This window comes from Podarcis gaigeae, assembly GCF_964106915.1.
Source record: "Podarcis gaigeae genome assembly, chromosome: 14".
NCBI lineage: Eukaryota > Metazoa > Chordata > Lepidosauria > Squamata > Lacertidae > Podarcis > Podarcis gaigeae.
Window position 1 is genome coordinate 32300183 of NC_139690.1, and position 6000 is coordinate 32306182.

General features: G+C 46.7%; 1 protein-coding gene across 2 annotated transcripts in view; it reads right to left on the reverse strand.

Annotated features, from left to right (window-relative positions):
• Window positions 1-4259, reverse strand: part of ABAT (4-aminobutyrate aminotransferase) — a 44208-nt gene extending 39949 nt beyond the window's left edge. Inside the window, exon 1 of one of the 2 annotated variants that reach the window (XM_083710941.1) lies at window positions 4151-4259. The gene's annotated coding sequence lies outside the window, so the exon portion shown is untranslated. The remainder of the gene's footprint in view (window positions 1-4150) is intronic. The other variant, XM_083710942.1, reaches the window with a different exon arrangement.
• Between the last annotated feature and the right edge of the window lie 1741 nt (window positions 4260-6000).

Genomic DNA, 6000 nt, shown 5'->3' on the forward strand with positions numbered 1-6000 from the left:
TCTTTTTCAGCCTAAGGGCCTCATTCCCTCCTGGGCATTTTGCCAGGGGCCACATGCTGGGTACAGGTGAGGCCAGAGGCAAAGGGGGGGGGGGCAGAGCAACAGATATATGTTTTACTTTGTACAGTAGGCTAGTTTCAAGGCACATTTGCAACCCTCCCTATCCTCCACTCATGTAACCAAGAGTTATTATCACTTCAAGGGAGCATTTCAGCCATGCAAGCTTGTTTTCTACTGCTATAGGGGGTAGTGTTAAGTTCTGGGTGAACATATCAGACGACACAGCGATTCTTCAAACAGCTCTTGTTTATTCACAGGCCAGGACAGAACTGAACTGAAGGGTTCAGTCAGCTTGTTTATATAGAGCTCCAGTACAACGTAACTGTAACAGTTTTCTAAAACTATCCAATCACTGAACGTCACTTTTGATCCCTTATTTGCATAACTATCTACAGTATCCCCCTGCTGGCCCAGGGTGAGAACTTCAGTACATAACAGGTACTGAATCCCAAACCAATGGATTCAAAGGAGAGGAAAGGAGATTCCGACTAAACATTGAAAGAACTTTCTGACGATAAGTGATGTTCGACAATGGAACGGACTCCCAAAGAAGTTAGTGGGCTCTCCTTCATTGGAAGTTTCTAAACAGGGTATGGATAGACACTTGTCAGGAATGCTTTAGCTCGGATTCCTGCATTGCAGGGTGTTGGACTAGATTACCCTTGTAGGGGGCGCTTCCAACTCTACAGTTCTGTGATTCTATGATTCTATACCCCTCTTGCTGCAGGTGATGGGAAAGACCAGGTCTCAGGCTGCTCCCCTGGACCACCACTGCCTGTGCTCACTAGCCTGGTGTAAAAAAACGGCACGATTCGGCGCAAGGCGAATTCCCTATGCTGAAACAGCAAATCGATTAAACAGTACCTAAACGTGACTCAGCACAGAAGAGCAAAGCGGAACTGCTTCGTTTGATGATAACATGGCTATAGCAAGATAATTTATATATGGTCTTATAATGTGCTGCCTGCTATCCAGGATCTTTCTACCGTCCACTGCTAGGAAAGGTTTCCTCCTCCCACCTCCCCAAATTAAAATTAAACCAAACCACCTACAGGGAAGTGAGAGGAGAAGGAACAGGAGGGCTGTTTCTGGTCCCAACCAGGCAAGAGAAGGGATACGGGCTCCTTTGGAAGACCCCTTTCTGCATAAGTGCAACAGAATTTATTGTGATAATTTTCAGAGAATCGCAGCAATGCTTTCTTCCATCCAGTTGCTGCTTCAATCCCTAGAATGCATGAACCCACCCCCAACCCCCTTTCAAAACATCAGAGCAACACCAGTCGAAGAACTGCTCACAACTGACAATCCCTGGAAGAAGGAAGGCCTTAATCGTGGAAAACCAGCCACCATAAAAGCAGTTGATCCGAGGGACTACTTGAATGGAATGTAAATTCCACCCCCCAAGGCTGAAACTGGTTGGGATCTTTTGAAGGAAAGAGATTTTTTTACATAAGGGGACAGAGACACAAACAGTCATTTATGGCAAGGAAAACAGAGTGGGGGTGGGGCAGAAAAAGAAAGGGAATGGACAAAGCGAGGAGAGCAAGGAGAGCATCATTTCGCAGGGGGCTTTGCAAACCTCTCCCCAGGTGCAAATATGGATTTGGGGGAGTGTTGGGTCAGGAGCAAGTGGGTGATCAAAAACTGATCACCTGCCACAAAAGGGAGGTTTTAGGATGGAAACACATAGGACAAACAAACAAACAGTGGTAATGCTAATCATATTCAGAGAGAACCTATTGAAATTAATGGACATGGCTAACTTAGGTTCTTTAATTTGAGTAGGACTTGGTTGGATACAACACAGTGCAGAAAATGATGTGCTTCCTGCTTCTTTTTTGTCGTCAGGCTCTTCCCATCAAATTCAAGATTTGGCTAAGGTCTTTTGAGTGTGGGTTAGGGAGCATTCTGAGAAGAAAAGATGAGCACAAATGCTACATTTTCTGTAACTTCAGAAGATAAGGACACAAGATTCTCTGGGCTGGGTATGTTCTACAAGTGTTGTAATCAGCCCTGGGGACAGCATTCATCATCCTTTGGAATCTAAGCTTTCTTTAAAAAAAAAGGTTACTAGTCCTCAAGACTTCCAAGATAAATTCTGGGGGTCAGAGGTTGGGACTTTAGTGCCTGGCTAACTGTCTCCCAGTATCCTTGCTGGTGAATTTTGATTTAATTTTTTTGAGTGCAGAATATGAGATATGTAGAAGGAACTTTATCCCAGATCGAAATTGGTTAGCAGTCTGGTTTTTATCACCCTTTGACCTCTTCAAACTCTATAGTTCCATTTAAAAAACAGTCACATATTTTGGACTTGCAAGAAATGGGTGGGTTTATTGTAGTTAGTCACTTGCCTTTCAAGTAGTTAATTGGTTAAGTTTCATAAGCACTCGCAGTTTTGATAAACAAAACCTGCCAATCATTTGCTAAAAGGACATCCTTGGAGTCCCTTGGCGGGATGGTTAACAAACCAGAACCAAAACTGCTACAAAACAAAACTCCCTGATTAAAATATTCCTTCACTGATGGAAACAGCCCCCTGCCATTCAATCAACAAGAGTAGTTGATTAATCCACCGATGAAACTGAAGAAAAGCTCGCAGCACAAATTCCAATGTGAACCTACCCAAACCGTTTGCTTGTCTTGATAATACAATTGAACCTTTAAATTTCTAGGAGTGGTGATGGGAAGGGTGGCCAAGACAAACTACAGAAGGCGTCTAAGAATGTTATCCTTGGGTAGAGGCTGTCTGGCTAGTCTGAATCGGCTTCCTGTTCCTCAGGAAAGAAGGACCGTCCAGGAGGGATGGAGAGGAGCAAAGATGCAAGTCAGGATGTTGGTGGTGGTGATGAATTCATGGAGGATGAGACTGTCATTGGCTACTGGATACAATGGCTTGCTTGGCCTTCACAGTCAGAGGCAGCAATGCTTCTGAATATCAGTTGCTGGAAAGCAAAGTGGTCTTGTGCTCAGGTTGTGCTTGCGAGTTTCCCCCAGGCATCTGCTCAACTACTGTAAGAACAGGATGCTGGACTACATGGGCCATTGGCCTGATCCAGAAGCCAGAAGCTCTTCTGATGTTCTTACAATGAGAGCACCTGGAAAGGCTCACAAGAGACACTGGGCATTGTTGGAATTGAAATCGTTCCCCAAAAATTAGACCAATGGGGAAGGTTCCTTGAGAATGGGATGTGGTGTGCAGTGGGGTGAGATTCCCTAAAAAGGATAGGCTAGATTTGGGGAAATGATGGAGACAAAGTGAAGCTGTGTCCTCAAGAAAGGGTTTTTTTTTGGGGGGGGAGAGGATTAGTTCCCTAGAAGAAAAATGGGGGACAGGACATTAAGTGGTGGCTCTGGAAATAGATTAAGAAGGGAAACCCCCCTATACACAATGGGAATAATGGGGAGAGTGGAGAGTTCAACATGGAACTGGAGGAGGAGAGTGACATTGGGGGCGGGAGGTGAGAAAGGCCGTAAGGCAGTGGTGGCAGCTGTTTTGGGACTACAACTCCCATCATCCCTAGCTAACAGGACCAGTGGTCAGGGATGATGGGAACTGTAGTCCCAAAACAGCTGGAGGGCCAAGTTTGGCCATCACTGCCGTAAGGGGTTGAGGCTGAGGGGGCAGGATGTTGTAGAAGTAGAAACATGGGGGGGGGGAGGAAGAGGGCTAATAAGAAGCCTCCCCACTAAAAAGGGGGAGGGCGAAGAGAGCGACTGGTAAGAGAAACCAGACAGAACCAGAGATCTCCGAGATGATGACGTAATAAAGAGATTGGGAGGGGGCAATACTGGAAAAGGTTATCCCCAGTAGACGAGGGAGGCATATTGATGTCCCCTCCCCCCCCCCCAAAAAAAAGATGGGAGAAGCAGGATGCAATAATAGATGAAAGGGAAAGAAAATAAATTGCTTAAAAGAGATTACATAAAGACCCCTCTACTGTATAAAGAACTGAAGGGAAGGGGTTGCTGCTCCTAATTATTATCTATCCTGTTCACAGGTAGGTATAAAATGGAGGCTATCTTCTCGCCTCCTTCCCGAGATAAGCGGAAGAGCGGCAAAGAAGCAGAGCCCTCCCCCCCCCCCACTCACCGCTTTCCAGGCAAACGCCGGCTCGCTCCGACCTCAGCCGCTTTCGCCCCCGTCTAGCCGCGCCGCCGCCGCGGTCCCCTGCTTGCAACTGAGCAGCCGGGAGGGCGGATCGCAGCTGGCCCGCTCGCCGAACGCGCCGCAGCCAATCGGAGCCGAGCTTTCGCCGCTCCGTTGCGGCGCCAGCCAATGGGAGGAACCGAGTGCGACACACCCCTCCTCTGAGGAGGGGAGGGGAAGAGTTGTTTTGTGCGGTTGGGAGGAAAGAGGGTAATTCTAAAGGACGGGGGTGGGCGAGATGGAGGGAGGCAGGCGGATGGGGTTTGCCTCTGAGACCGTGACAGGTGGTCCCTTTGATCAGCCCTTGGGGATGGGCAGTTTTTAACAGTGGTACCATTTCTTTTGAAACGCAGAGGAAGTATCAAGCTCAAGTCTACCTGCATCAGATCTGGCTTCCAATACAGTGGTACCTCGGGTTACATATGCTTCAGGTTACATACGCTACAGGTTACAGACTCTGCTAACCCAGAAATAGTGCTTCAGGTTAAGAACTTTGCTTCAGGATGAGAGCAGAAATCGTGCAGTGGCGGCGGCGCAGCGGCAGCTGGAGGCCACTTAGCTAAAGTGGTGCTTCAGGTTAAGAACAGTTTCAGATTAAGAATGGACCTCCGGAACGAATTAAGTTCTTAACCTGAGGTACCACTGTATTCCCCTTGGCCCTGGTTACTTACAACAGGGGAGAGGATAGTATTATTTTTAAAAAGGAAAAAATGCCGTATAAGTAGTGAATTGTCTATTCCCCCCCTTCATTCTGTGCATATACATAACTAACTGAGAGGTAATTTGTTTAGAGAATAATGTGTAAATATTGTGTTCCATTGTAAGCATTTGCCACATTCACCCCACACATTTCCAATCACTATGATGGCCTTTCTCAACCTGTGGGTCCCCAGATGTTGTTGAACTACAACTCCCATCACCCCTAGCTAGCAAGGCCAGAGCTCAGGGATGATGGGAGTTGTAGTCCAACAACATCTGGGGAACCACAGGTTGAGAACCGCTGGATGACTTCTTCCCCCAGGGAATTCTGGTAGCTAAAGTGTGTTAAGGGTGTTGAGAGTTATTAGACCACAATTCCTTCCCCTACCCCTGCAGCCCCAGCTACAGTTCCTAGAGCTTCCTCGGAAGACAGATTGATTACGAAACATCTCTGCCAACTGCAGCTCTCCTGCAGTTACAGGATATCAGCATTGACTGGAAAAAAGCAAGAAATCCACCCCAAAACTTTTGCAGACACAAATAGTATTCAAGGCAAGATCAAGTATAACCACCCCATGCTCTCATGAGCACAAATAATCACAAACATCAGAAGGATATTTGGAAGGGCCCTAAAGGGGCTTACTCACAATAAGTGGGGATAGGATTGCAAGTTGCAACCCTAGTTTAATTACATCCATTGAACCCAAGTGTGTTCCGAGCAGAGACCTTGTCTGATTCGGCAAACCGGTACTTGACGTTCTTAGGGAATTCTGCTCTTCACAGCATATCAGTGATAAACACACAGATTGGTGCACAGGCAGGCTGGCTGGCTGCTCAGATATGCCCTTTTTTATAGCTGAAATTTAGCAACCGAGAACTTGGCCCTGCTAGTAAAAGATAGTAAATAATCAAGTGCATGATGACACGTCCTTTTGTAATCTTGCCGGCTGTTCTGATTAGACCCTCCTAATGCCAGATTATGCAATTGGTGCTACAAAGAAAACCAGTAGGCAATTTGAGAAATAGCCAACCTGGACAGAGAGCAGAAACAAGGTCAATGTCTGGTGCAATGGGTCAGTGCACCTGGCTGTTAA